Source organism: Bidens hawaiensis, unplaced genomic scaffold (assembly GCF_021521415.1).
Source record: "Bidens hawaiensis isolate Kalapana, Puna unplaced genomic scaffold, B.hawaiensis_p1.1 tig00004595_1, whole genome shotgun sequence".
Taxonomy (NCBI): domain Eukaryota; kingdom Viridiplantae; phylum Streptophyta; class Magnoliopsida; order Asterales; family Asteraceae; genus Bidens; species Bidens hawaiensis.
In genome coordinates, this window is record NW_027491279.1 from 978,534 (window position 1) to 994,250 (window position 15,717).

A 15,717-nucleotide genomic window follows, 5' to 3' on the forward strand; every position below is an offset into this window, starting at 1 on the left:
TTCGTATGATATTTAAAAAAAAATCATCATAATAACAAGCGTTTTTTTATCTTTAATATGAGTATTATATTTGTTATATAAAATTTAAAACAAAATCACGTCATTGTGTCTTTTCGCACACCATTGTGTCTTTTCGCTTATCATTGTGTCTTTTTTCGTCATTGCGTCTTTTCGCACACCATTATGTCTTTTCGCTTATCATTGTGTCTTTTTTCGTCATTGTGTCTTTTCGCACACCATTATGTCTTTTCGCCTATCATTGTGTCTTTTTTCGTCATTGTGTATTTTCGCACACCATTGTGTATTTTTGCTTATAATTGTGTCTTTTCACACACCATTGTGTCTTTTCGCTTATCATTGTGTCTTTTTTCGTCATTGTGTCTTTTCGCTTCTCATTGTGTTTTTTTTTCGTCATTGTGTTTTTTCGCACACCATTGTGTCTTTTCGCTTATAATTGTGTTTTTTTTGGCATTGTGTCTTTTCACACACTGATTGTGTCTTTTTGCTTATCATTGTGTCGTTTTTCGTCATTGTGTCTTTTTCGTCATTGTGTCTTTTCGCACACCATTGTGTCTTTTCGCTTATCATTGTGTCTTTTTTCGTCATTGTGTCTTTTCGCACACCATTGTGTCTTTTCGCTTATCATTGTGTCTCTTTTTGTCATTGTTTCTTTTCGCACATCATTGTATCTTTTTTCGCCATTGTGTCTTTTCGCACACCATTGTGTATTTTTTTCGCACACCATTGTGTCTTTTCGCTTATCGTTTTGTCTTTTTTCGTCATTGTGTCTTTTAACTCATCATTATGTTTTTTAAATACTAATAACACCATTGTGTAATAATAATATGTAAAAATAATGATAAAATAACAACAAATTATCTAATACATAAAACACAATGATTAATGCATGTTACACAATAACTTGAAACGTAAAACACAATGGTGAATACGTATAACACAATGACCTAAAACGTAAGACACAATGGTGAATGCGTATAACACAATGGCCTAAAACATAAAACACAATGGTGAATATATATATAACACAATGACTTGAAACGTAAAATACAATGGAAACAACATATTACACAATGACACAATGAACAACAAAAAAAACACAATTAAAAATCCATTAATTTTTTTTTATTTTTATATAATAATATGATACTCATATTAAAGATAAAAAAACGCTTATTATTATGGTGACTTTTTTTAAAAAAAATTAATGTCGTATGAAAAAGTTATGGACATTTTAAAATGATGGGGGGGAATTGACATGTTCCTTGCATGTGGAGAGAGAAAGTCAACAAAGATGGGTTATTACCTTCATGCCCTTTCCATCAATTTTTATTTATTAAATTAATCTCAGCCATTCAAATCTATGATCAATGAACTGAATTCCTTCTCACCATTCTTATTTTTATTGTCCTTTGTATTTTAACTTTACCATGGATATTGATTACAAAGTAATCAAATGTGAAATAAGAAAACCGGGAAATAATAGGATAGGATCATAAATTATAACCTATGCTCACGGGTTTTCATTCGACTTGTCCGATCACGTAAACATTGTTGTCGTTGAAAGCAGAATGTACAACTTTCTTTACTATTAAAAGAATATTGAAAGAAAATAATCTATCTGGCAATATAATTAGTTAACACTTGAAAAGTTATATTAACTCAAGTAAGTTGGTTGCATTTACCAAAAATGTAAAAAAAGACTTGTTTTTAATTTATGATAATAACCTTTTTAATAATTCAAACTTTATTTCATTGATGACATTAAGCTAAACTTTAAAAATGTACCACCATAATCTCAAGTTTTGATCTATTCAACGAGCTTTTCACTAACGAGATTAGATTCCGTTAGTTTCGGTCGTTGGTTTTTCTTAAAAAAAGTGGTTTGGTTCGTTTATTTTTGTTAAAAAAGGCTTGGTTCATTTATTTTTGTTAAAAAAATGGTTCTGTTTGTTTATTTTTGTTAAAAAAAAATGATTCGGTTAGTTTATTTATGTTAAAAAGGTAACTTCGTTCATTTATTTTTGTTAAAAAAAATGGTCTGGTTCGTTTATTTTGGTTAGAAATTTAAATTTTAATTTAAAAATAACTTTTTACCACATAAGCAGCCACATCACTATTTTTGCCACATCATCATACGCATCATCATCCACATCATAAAAAACTAACGAAATCTAACCCCGTTAATAAAAAGTCTGTTGGCGGTCAATAAATCGAAACTTGGGATTGTTATGGTACATTCTTAAAGCTTGACTTAGCATTGTTCAATGAATATTCAATGAATAAAATTTAGATTATTAAAATCCAATAACCCTTAATTTATACGCATTGTCATGTAGTTTAAATAAAAAAAATTAAAAAACATATAATAATAATAATAATAGAAAAATGGATAATCTTTATCTTAAATTGAAGATGGATGATACATTGCAAAAGACACGACAAGGAGGAGAGAAACAAAAACACATGTAAATGTTGGAGACAAGAACGCTCCCCATCTCGATCATTTAGTTTACATGGTTTTCGTTTTCTACGAACCTTACAAAACAACATTATATCAATCATTAAATCATATGATATATGCCTATACCTACTTACTCATATTTTGAACACTTTCTTTTCTTTTTTCTTTTTTTTTTTGATTTGTATTATGAAGAACGTACTTCTCTTTAACTTCAAATCTATTTTATGAACTCCCATAATAAGTGTCTTAGGCTATGTGTAGTGGAGGTGTTACAATTGGGGGCGAATTGTGACACGTGACGCCCAGTCAGCAAAGGGGGCGAATTTGTTTTTTAGGTGTAATGGTGTATGAGCTACAAGTTAGGCACACAGTATCTTTTTTTTATTATTTTCTTTTTATAATTAAACTAATCAAATAAAAACTAGTTTATTTAAATAATTAAATAAAAATGCATTAAAATTAAAAAGAAATACAAAAATAATACATAACTAAAAATAAAAAAAAACATATAGCTCGGTTGGCGTGCATGTTTAGGTTCGGGTCGGGAAATTAAAACAGTTAGCTCGGTTGGTTTAGGTTCATCAGGTTCCATTGTAAGTTCACGTTCGGTTGGTTTTGCGAACCATGGTGTTGACCGAAAGGAGGGAATGGGTGGTTCGGTTGGTTCGGGTTGTTTCTTGGATTCATTTTGCATATACATATATACACACACACAACATATATACATATACATATATATACTCACACATAGGCTACAAATATAATAATATATATATGTATATATATGTATATATATATATAACACACACTAGTAATATAATAATAAAATCAATCATCTTCCGGCGACAAATAACCCACGCCCCGCCCAAATCTCCCCAATTTCGCCCAGGGGGCGGTGTTCGCGCCCCTTCGCGCCCAAATGTCGCCCAAACTCTAGCCCACTACACATAACCTTATAAGTTGTAATATACAAAACAAGCTTCAATCATATTAGATCAAATATTGTGGAAGGCCACGGGGCGCCACCCATGGCAATGTCAACATCTTTCGGGCCACCAAAGAGAGTTAAACACTATTGTGCATGGGCGCTAAGGGTGAAGGCACCGGTCCGTTGACGAACATTAAAGAGAGAGAGGTTAGAACTGAAAACAAACTGCATGGTCAAGGGGCGTTACTCGTAACCATCCACAACACTCTGTCTTACAAGCTTAACTAAATAACTCATATTTTATTGGGTGTTTGAATAAGAAGAAAGAGACATTTTCATTTACTTTATACAAATATGCATATAGGTCAAGATCGTAAAATGAAAATATTAAAAATATGGTTAAAATGCTATAGAAGATGCCAAAGTGGAAAAGACTCTATAAAGCTTATATCACTTTTTTATAAAAGATAATAAGAGTATAAACTTTGTGAATTTCCTTTGATAAAGCACAATTAGTAGAATAATTCGTATAATAAAATTGTTTGAAGTCAATAACTTTAAAGTGCACACTAATATCATACTTAGCATTGATCCCAAATACATGTCTCATTATACCTATAACATATTCCATGTTTCAATCTATTTTTTTTTTTCAATTCAAATTTGATTACTTTTGTCATGAAAAAAAGAAAAACCCCTTGAGTATATAAGAGCTGGCAATCCGTGTCTTAACAGGTTTAACAGGTAAGAGGCGACACACGTAACACAAATATCAAACTTGAATACGACTCGGTTAACTATTTTATATGTCATAACTATAAGACAGTTTTAAGTTTTGTGTACCAATAAGGGATAATGAGGGAGTCTAGCATACTAATTTCAATTATTTAAGAAAATAAAAAATTCAAAAACCGCACTTTTTTGATTAGCAGGTCTTATCGTGTCTTTAACAGGTTCCCAATTGTCAGCCCTCTGTATATTCTTCTCTTCTTAATATTGTACTTTGACCACAAGCTAGACATGACATTTTCTTACAAATTTGTATGTTACTATATTTTATTTTACTATTTATGCATGATTTAATCCATGTAAATTCGTTTTAGTTACGTTTAAGTATGTTTCAAAAGTAATCTATCAATTTAAAAAAAAAAACTTCTAAAAATTTTTAAAGTTTAATATAAAGTTTTCAAGTCCTTTGTTTTTTTATTCCTAAAATTGAACACACACATTTATAAGTTAAGAGTTGGCGTTGTCGCATTGGTTATTAGTACAAAAATAATATTTCAACTTATATATATTTATTAAATAAAAAAAAACTCAAATAAATAGGTGATAATAATTAAACTTAAGCATATATCGTGACACCCCACAAAACCTTTCGAAATTTGAATAGTCGACATACACACAAGAAGTCAGGAATATTTGTGTAGGTTACGAATCTGGATCTCAGACCCATGACACGTTTCCCCTAATTATATTATTTATTATTACTCTTTTGTGTTTTTAAAAATAACAGATTAATATTAAATAATGTGAAGGTTTAGGCATGGTAGGCTAACATTGGTATTTTAGTTAGCTTGTTTAATTTCATTTATAAATGTTATGTTAAGTTTAGTATTCGATCTGGTTCTTCACTAAGTTATTATTTATCAAATTAAAATAAAAAAAATGGATTTGTTTTATATATTTTTAAATCTATATTGATATTTCTGTCTTGAATTCGACAATAAATAGTACATTTACTCTTTAAAATTGATCACAAAGTTTTATACTTATAAGTTTGATGAAAGAGCTTTTTTTATTTTTATACAAATCACAAAACCTTTATTTTCTGAAATTTAACTACACAACTTTGAATTTTTAATTTTAGCTTAAAAGAAACTACAACTTTGATTTTTTATCCTCAACGCTGTTGATTTTTATGTTTTCGATGAATGTAAAACTCTTGCCGGTATCCCTTTTGAACATATCACAATTTCATTCGTTTCTTTATTTTGCGCGTATCATAACTATACTCTATAGATTTTTTCTTTCGATTGCTATATCGAGTTTCAACATCGTAACAAAATGTAATGAATGGATAACGGCCAAAACTGAATTCCTGCCATATCACCCGAGATAATTCAACTAGTTATGGATTATTGGGAAAGCTCTTTTAGTATGTTGGGATATATGTGATGCAAAAGGTACACTAGGCAAATTAAATTCTAGATATAAATTATACGTCAAGATGTATTAAAAGCTCTTCATCATTACACATCTTCATTATTATACTTATTTGTTATGTATTTGAACTGAATCTTATATGGGTTTAAAGTAGTTTTTCACATGGTTGGACCGGGAATGGCTACCCAATCCCGCTCCAATCAAATACTTTTAAACAATCTCTGTTTAAGTCGTATGATTATGGAACACACTGGTTAAACGAGTGAAGCAAGTCGGTGGGTGGGACGAATAACTGGAAATAAGGGGGCGCTGCTCCCTTGAACCTCCAAGACGTTCTTATAGGTTTATAAAGTAAGAATAGTTATGAACAAGCTCCTTGATTATAAATATTTTAATAAGAACATATTCTTCTGCAATATGCTGGAAGTAATTTTGGACTCCAAGTCATAAGTCGGTGAACTTGATGGACCAATATTGACAAGTAGGTCATAAAGTGGTTATGTTTCCTAATTGTATTGTAATTATAATTAGTAATGTCTTGGATAACAAGTTAGGTTAGTCAATATAAACATGTCATGGTTAGACAATATAGATTGTGGTGTGAAATGCAACTGAGTTAGGATTTATCTAAGAGGCACACTCGAGATGTAACCGAGTTAGGGTTTATCTAGATGCAACCGAGTTAGAGTTCATCAAGAGTCAAACCAAGTTAAGGTTTGATAGATATTGTAATCTGTTTTTTGAGTTAGATTTTCTGATTAATATAAACGAGAGTTATTCGTTTACTTCGTATTTGATTATCGATCCGAGGACTTGACAATAACGACTAGTGCGTGATATGATTTTTTGTTTAGGTACGAGTATACTATAAACATAACGACTCTTAGGTTTTTAAACGTGATTATGTGTATGACGTTATATACTTCAAAGCTAACTTTTAAAGATGTAGATGTGTTTATGATCAAAGAAAATTTGAATAAATTCAAAACATTAATATAGATACTAAGTAGGCAAAGGAGGGACCCGGAATTATATGCTAGTTGGTCCAAATTTTAATACATAAAACATATAAGTATAAATTGTACGAGTGTTACATACATAATAATACACATTTAAAAGCTATAACCTACCTTAGTAAAGAAAGAATTAAAAACGGTAGTTGGAAAACAAGGTAAAGAAAATCATTATTGTAGTATGGAGTATGGACCAAGTACGTACACTGCTAACTGATGACTAATGGGCTCCATCAATAGTCAATTCTTTCATTTAAAGGGTTATTGATGTAGAACATGAACCCAACCATTTGACTTAGACCTGTGACAAGTACATAATTCCTTTTAAGGTATTACAAAATAAGAATTATATATAAAGGATAGGATGTGATAAAATAAGTAGGGCCGTTTTCCATTGATGTTTATGTTTAAAACGTTTAGGTCACTCGCGAGTCGCGGCCACATTATCAACGACTTGCTATTGGTAATTACCATAACATGTCAGTAGTCATCGTTTTGCGTTATAAATTGTTTCATGTGAGCGTTAATCTTTGATTGCTAATCCACTTTTGTTATTACATTTAGGGTAAGAGTACCATAACAGTCTTGTTTGTGCGTGCGTCTGGATTAAGTATTTAAGTGGCAATGAGTAAACGACGGTCACCATGGGTGGTCCACACTCTCTCAAACAAAAGTGTGTGTAATAGATTTTGGGCTATGTGTAGTGGATGTGCTACAAAATGGAACATTTTGTGCCATGTGGCGTCCAGTCAGCAAATAATATGTTATTGTTTTAGGGATGTAGTGGTGTTGTAGGCAAATATATATATATATATATATATATATATCACACACAAGATTATAATGATAATTAATATAAAACAAACACACTAGGCGACATGCAGAACCCCCCCCCCACACGTTTCGCCCCATTTGTTGCATGAGGGGCGGTGTTCTTGCCCCAAAACCATGTTTGTTGCCGCTCAAATTTGCCCGGTACATATACCTAATAGAGTTTGTGTAGTTTTGTTGTTTTTGTTTTTGTTTATGAATAAAGTTTTAGTGTGTGTGTGTCATGTATTTCTTTTTCTTTAGCTTCGACCAAATCCCTATTGATCACTTTGGGCCACAAAATCACCATGGATCCACGATTGCACAACTAAAACTGAAACAAAGGGAAGAACCGAAGAAACACATGATGAGGGGGAGATGGCTAGCGGCCAGATGGGAGATGCTAGCATCGACGGTTTTGATGTCTGGAATTTAATAAGAGGTTTTGAAAGAAGAAAGATGAGAGAGAGATGGTATATATGTTCAAGGGTGAGGTTGTGAATTTATTCTTTATTTTTTTATTTTGTTTTATAACTAGTTCGGTCATTTAATACCCCATTAACAAAAAAAGTTAACGATACTTAGTGAAAACTAAGAACCTAATTAAGTTAAAAATCTGAACCTATAATTTGAAGTAAACATAAAGAATGAAATTTGTAATTTATTTTTGAAGTATAGTTTAATATTAGGCAGTTCAAATTTCTAGATCTATCAAAACTCTAACTAGGTTTAAGTGAAAAATATAAAATTTGATTGGAGAGTAATATAATTATCCAAGTGGATTAGAGTAGATTAGATATATATTATGGTGAAGATGAGGATCTTATAAGGCTGAGGGGTGTGGGGCGCTAACCTGGGCGCGAGAGCCCCTCCGCTCGCGCCCCCAGGCGCTAACCCCACACCACCGGGGTGCGAACAGGGCGCGAGCGCGAGCCCCCAGGCAGGCGTGAGTGTGGTCGCGGGAGAAGAGAGAGAAAAAGCTGGTGTGGATGCCCAAAAGAGCCGTTGAGCTCGGAATTAATAAAAAAAAAAACCTTAAAAACCTCTATATAATACCCCAAATTACTCCCATTTCAACCATATCAAAACACAATTTCACCTTACAAACTCCTATATAATATCCCAAACTCCTATATAATACCCAAAAATGTCTGGAAATTGGTACCCAAACCTAGATTCAGATTATATTGACGACGATTTATGGTCGTCACTAGACCAACCGATGTTTTATTCGGGGCCGCAAGATACATCCGGCTTTCAACCATCCAACATACAACCGTCTCCTAACTTTGTTGTTCCAGAGACACAAGAATCACACGGTGATGCTACGGGAGCAAGAAGACGCGTCCACCGGAAAAAACAACTTGCAACGGACGGGCCGGGACCGGCTTCGACTCCGAGGACGAAACGGAAAACCATTCCGTGGTCATCGGATGAGAATGAAGCCTTGTGTCGGGCTTGGATAGTCATTTCTGAGGATCGGCGTTGCGGTAATTGTTTTAACGTTTTTAAAAATGATTTTTAATAAAAAAGTTAAATAAAAAAGTTAACTGGAAATCTAATTTAATTATTCATTTTGCAGCCGACTACCAAAAAAGCAAGATTTTTTGGACAAAGGTTAGGGAGACGTTCTATACGCTCGTTGGGAGTACAGAGCGAAACACCGATATGATTTCGGGTCGGTGGTCCGAAATCAGAAAATTTGTCGGCTTGTTTACTAATCTTTTCAACAGGAACGCCGGTCGTATGAGACCAAGTGGCAGTGATGATTTGGCGGTTTACAATTTCACGGTCGAAGAGTGGAGGCAGGAGTGTTTGCGGAGGTATGGGATGGTGAAGACGTGGGACGATTTAAAGTTGTGGGAGAGGTTGAAAAGGTGTTCCAAGTGGGTTGAGCTGGTGGCGCCGGACCTTGATGCGGAAGTAGGGCCGAAACGGACTAAAACTAGTTCGTCTGGAGCGTATAGCACTTCCGCCGGGTCAAAACCATGGAGGTGGTCTCTAATGACAAAAAGGAAAAAAGTCGAATGAGAGATCTGGACTTCCTTACAAGAGACTTCAGTAACCTAAATCCGGTCGATCAAATGCTGATGGAAAAGCAAAAGGAACGTATCCGAAAGAGGTTGATCGAAGAAGACCAAGCCGAAGAATAAAAATAATGTTTTTTTTATTACTTTAATTTTTATTTTATTTTTAGATATTAATATGTTTTTTTAATTAATGTGTGTTTTTTTAAATAATTTATGAGTTTTTTTAATAATACGTTTTTTTAATACATTTATAAAAAAATAAAAAAAAAATCCGCTGGAGCCCCTCCACACCAGGGCCAGGGGCTCCAACGGGGGCTCCAACACCCCCTTATCCAGTTTCTCTCTCTGCCACACGTCATAATATTATTGGCTGGAGCCCCCGTTAGAGCCCCCCACACCCCTTAGCCTAACATGTAGTAGTACAATGTTGAATCAAATGCACAACGGGCATATTATTACGGATCCCAAGATAACTAATAAATTCAACAACCTAACATCCCTCTATTTAAAACAATATATTCAAATTTTATTATTTATACATTTATGAATAATAATATCAAACGTTACAAGACATTAATCAAATGCATGGAGCAAAAGAAGCTTATGGAGAAGCCATCACATGAACAAAAGTATACTTTTATATACATTTAGCAATGTTAAATTAAAAATGAAATGAATATGTCTAGATATAGAAAACATGTTTAAACTATTTCGTTATAGATTAAAAACTTTACAAATAAGTGAAACTAAATACTATGATAGGATGTCCTACTCTTCTTGTTAGCTAATAACGTCATGATCATTCACGTAAGGCCATCATGAAACACGTAATGAGGGTAGAAATTGTCGTCCAATACTTCCGTGGCTAATTAGGCATCCATTCCATCTCCCACATCACTTATCCAATTTTCCTTTCTCTTTTTCAAAACAACGGTGTCGTCCCTAGCTTGATTAATTTTTAAATAAAATGTATTAATAATAAAGATGTAATTTAAAAGAAAATGCATTTTCTTAATATTAAAACTCACAAATTAAATAAAATAAAACTACTTGAGAAAATAAATCAACAAAACAAATATAGTAAACAACACAGAAAAATAAAAACATGTATAAAACTTGTCCTGACCCCAACATTTTATAATATCATCCTTTATTTGTAGGGTAACATGTAGCTTGATTCCGGTCATTTGGTCATGTGGACTTAATGAAGAAATTGGTAATCCTTCTTATTTTTCCCAGTTCATGTTTTATTTCATGAGACGAAGCTTTTGCTCTCGGTGGAGTCTTGAATCTTTAAATTTTGCTTTGTTAGTTTGATTCGTCTAGCTAAAATTTGAAGTTGTCTTCACAAATTGCTTGTCAATATCTAGTTAATGTTTCCGTCTTTGTGGCGATCTATCCAGGTATTATTATGCATCAGATTAAGTTTGGTGGGGACTTGAGTTGGACGTCCTTGGCTCTTTTGTAATCGGAAACTCAAGCAAGGGTTCGATGTTAGGGAGACTCATGTTAATTGAAGGACAAGATTTTATTTAGCTTTATCTTTTATAACGTACCACATCATCTCGTGTTTGAAACCTCCTTGGCCCCTTAAATTCTAGTACTCTCAATACACAATTTGTGTCTAATGTAGAATATATAAACTATATACAAACTAAACATTTTTAAAAATACATATAAAGTAAAATTTAAGAAATAGGATATCTCACAATCTCACATAGCATTTTTTTATCGGATTATTACGACGATTAATGTTGAACTTGTTGAGTGTAGATATGAATATTAATTTATTTTTTTGTAAAGGCCAAATATATAAAAAAATAAAAAAGGGAAACTTCATGCTAGAAGCAGGATGCCTAACATACAAGAAAAACGACGAGATACAACCCAAAAATATAAAAATTACAAAGGAAAGTTTTTAAAGTTAAAACGACACCACTTGTCCCACTCTAAATTAGCCCGTTTGCTTCAATTTTTTACACAAAGAAAGGAAACCATCTTAATATCACAAACCGTCTACTGAACCGAGCACAATTTATTCTTATAAATCTTCGCGTTCCTTGCCTTCCAAATTAACCAAAAGGTGATAGCAAGTATAGCCCGAATCAGTATATCCAACTCCTTATATACCTTTTGTTTCTTTGGAAATTCTAAAATTTCTAGTACCGAACCAAAATTACCTACATGTGGTAATTTTACCCAATCAAAATTTAATTACAGCAGATGAAAACGTCTTATTTGAACTCAACCCTATATTTCAAAAGTTTTAATACTAAAAATTAACATTTTGTAAATAATAATAATAATATCCTACATGCAAACTTCTAGTGTACTTATATATGATTATTTGTTTGTAATAATTTAAACACATGGAATAAAATTCAAAATGAAACCATATGGTACCTCTCCAAGAATAAAAATATAAGTGTAGGCGTGGCCATTTCGTCATCTTACTCCATTATATATAATAATATATATTCTAGTGTGAGAGTGAAAGTGTGTGATATAAACTTATAATATATATATAATACAGTCACAGTCACAGTCACTGTGACTGATACCAACACTTGAAACACTGTCTGCTTTACTCTCCATGGAGGATCCGTCTTTTACGCTCCCCACAATCTCACTCTTCTGAATATATACATCTTTTTATTCATCAATATTATTACACTCAAGTTTTGAATAATAATAATAATATGGGGAAACCATGGTTGCTTTACAAGGATGTTAATAACAAGAAGCAGGCTGCTGGAAAATCAAGAAAGAGAGATCATGGAGACAAGCATATGTCGTCTTCTTCTTCTTCTTCTTCTTCTTCTTCTTCTTCTTCTTCTTCTTCTACATTTGGTGGATGCATGAGTGCTATTTTTAATATGTTTGATATTCATCATTATCATCATCTTCCATTTCATCAACCTTCTTTGATCTCTCAATCTTCTGTTAATAATAATATTGTTCATGAAGAACCAAACGTAATCCTCAAAGGTATCTCTCTCTCTCTCTCTCACACACACACACAAGGTTTAGTTTGTATTTAGGGGTCAGCTATACACACCGTCTTTGTTTCAAACAGATGTTTTGGATAGAGGTTTGAAGAAACACTAAGTGAACCCACAGGCAGATTATAGATAATCTGGGGGTTAAGTAATGTTTCCCACGGATGAGGTCTAGCAGAGAAGGTTGTTCTTCTGGAGACCTGCAAAACAGACACCGTAAGCTCGTCACTGAGAAGGGGGGGTTCCTCCTTGTGACCACCCTCCGGCGTGAGAATCAGACTAGATTGCTCTGAATATAAGTGTATATTAAGAGATTGCTAGATAAGATTGAGATATCAGATTATGTCCTTACCATTCCAAGGTGTTGGAGTATTTATAGCCGAAGGTAGGTTTCCAAGCAGGTACAGCCGGCTGAATAGTATTCCTGTTCTACCAACAGTGGACTACGCACAGGCCATGCTGGTTGGTGGATAGGTTACGGCCAACAGTAATAAGGTCGGCTGTATACTGTTCCTTTACTGCCGGCTACGCACTGTTCCACCAACTGTAGGCTGCGCACGTCCCATTGTAAGGGTTGGTGAGTAGGCAGCGGCTAATAGTGACAAACAGTACTAGAGGGTGCTCCTCCTCGTATTGTTGTCGGTGAGCTGTCACCCTGTGATTAGTTCATGGGCTGCTCTGGTCAAACTGTCTGTTCCGCCCATACCTTATTAGGTATAGTACGAAAGACCTTCTAGAAGCATACGGACTGGCTCATTTAGGCGGGAGTATTCCCGCCTTGCTCATTCCTTCATGTGACAACTGAAGTAACGAATGCCTTGTGCGTGTAGCCTTGCTGTTAGTGCGGGTAGCCTTCCCTGATGGCTTGTATCCGCAGCTGCGGGAACAGGCGGGGTACTTCACCATTGGGAGGCTTTCCCTGCGGGTACAGCTGGCGTACTGCGCGTAAGGTTCTTTGAGCATGGTGGGTCCTGCTGGAGCAGTTGGTCATTGCGCAGACGTCCCTGTTTAAGGTGAGTCTTGCGGGTCCAACTGGGCTCTACTGGGACCTACCTCTTCAAGTCCCCCCAGTCCAATGTTCTTCTCATGAATTATTAATAAGTGAGGTGAACTTTTGGACTTAGCAAGGGGTTTTGAAAAGGGTTTAGTTTTTCGGTTTTCCGTGGTGATTCATCCCGCGGTTTTCCTGATGTCACGCAGAAATTCCCGACTTTTCTGCTTGATCTTTGGGTGTGAAGCGGGTAGGTTTGTAACCTCCTCGCACGTCAGGAGCGTTGAGTCCCACTTGTGTGGATTCTCCATGGGGTCTTGGTGGTTTTCGACATAGTGATCAATCATGCTAAAACCACCAATTCCATCTTGGAGTTTCAAACAATATAGTTCTCAACGTTCCCGTCGTGCGGGAATGTTATTCACGTTTCCGCAAGCATGGCCCAGAAGATCCTTCTTGGTTTGAATTCCCTGCAGAGTGCCAAGTACGTGAAGGGTTTTGCCTTGACACTGTACTCGCACTCGTCTTACGGTTACTTTACTTCCAAGGTATTCCTGGCGTCAATTCCCTGCATGTGCTAAGTATGTGAAGGGTTTTGCCTTGACACTGTACCCGCATCCGTCTGATGGTTACTTGGTTGCCAGGTTATTCTTGGCTTCAATTCCCTGCGGGTGCTAGGTATGTGAAGGGTTTTGCCTTGACACTGTACCCGCATCCGTCTTACGGTTACTTGATTGCCAAGGTAAGGGGTATTTTCCCGCTCACTTTTGAATCTTTTTGAATTTTGAATTTCGAAATTCGAAGAGTTGGTGGAATGATAGGAACAGTCCAAACATCTGAAACGTCGTGCGACGGTTTCTTTTGACTGTGTCAGGACGTGCAGGAAGTTATGGTGACGTGACAGTACATGGTCATTCCAGACGCTTTTTCAGGCGCGTGGGCGCGATTTTTCGGGCGCGTGGCCGCGAAATTAATGGTATGCGTCCTGTCAACAGCTGTTGCCAGCTTGCTTTTTGCCACGTGTCACAGTTTCATTGCACCTTTGTTTTCTCTCTCCTCCGCATTAATTTCATCGCATTAATTGCGATTAGTATATAAAGAGGGAGAGGGTTCTTTGTAATCCACACTTTCAATCTTCTCTTCATCTTTTAAGCGATTTCCGGCGAATACTCATCCTTTTCAGGCAAGCATTCTCCCGAAATCGTTTTCTTCTTTTCTTCACAAGATGTCGTCTCGGGATGTTGAATCTACAGCCGATGATAAGAGTACTGCTGGCGAGTACCAGTGTGCTCTGCCTGGCGATCTGTACCGGTATGTCGTCAGGAAGTTCATGCTCGAGTCTCTCGAGCCTGAGTTTCCCGAACCCCATCATACCGTGTACGATGCCCCCAGAGGCAAGATCGGGGTTTATGCAGCATTCTTTGTTTATGGGAATCTTAGGTTTCCATTGACAAAGTTTGTTTACCGTGTCCTTGAGAGGCACGGTGTTCATTTGACCGAGTTACACCCCATGGCGATCGCCAAGATTCGCCACTTCGAGTGGGTGTGCCGGATACTGGGCGTTGAGCCCTATGTTGACCGCCTGATGACCTTCTATACTTGGAGGTGCATCCAGGGGTGGTACACGTTTTCAACCCGGATTAAGGGTTTAAAGATCTGCGCGACCGAGCGCAGTCTTCGCTCGTGGAAGAGGGAGTTTTTCTTCATATCCGCTCGCGCCATCCCCATTGCCATGAAATTCAAGAACGGGCAAGCACTTCCGAGCCTTCACGCCTCCAACTACCAGGAGGCAGAATGGTTTGCGAAGATATCTCGGGTCCAATCTCCGGTTTACCGGTTTGCGGAGTCCGGGATGGTGATGCTGGGGATGAGCCGAGTGTGGAAGGCTGCCGATGCGCAAAAGATCCCAATCGTCCTCGAATACGGTTCGAACTCTGTTCCTTACGGTATGCCTTTTTCCCTTTTCTTGATCTTGAATTTCTTCTAACTTCTTTCCTTTTTATTTCAGAGGGGAACGACCTGCAGTCGCTCCTAAACCCGCGGGAGGCTGACGGTCCCGCACGGATGGGTACTCGCGCTCTAGATGAGAACGAGTTGCCCATCCTTGAACAAACGGCGGATCGGTTCGTGGAGGTCTATCCGCTAGGCCATGAGATCCTTAGCGCCCGTCGGCCAGGTAAGGCGCTCTTCGACCCTCGACCCCTCAGTGTTGAAACCTCTGCCGGAATTCCTCTAATCGTTTGTTCTGATGAGGAATCCACAGATGGTCCTCCGTTGGTGCGGAAGAAGAAGGCAGCT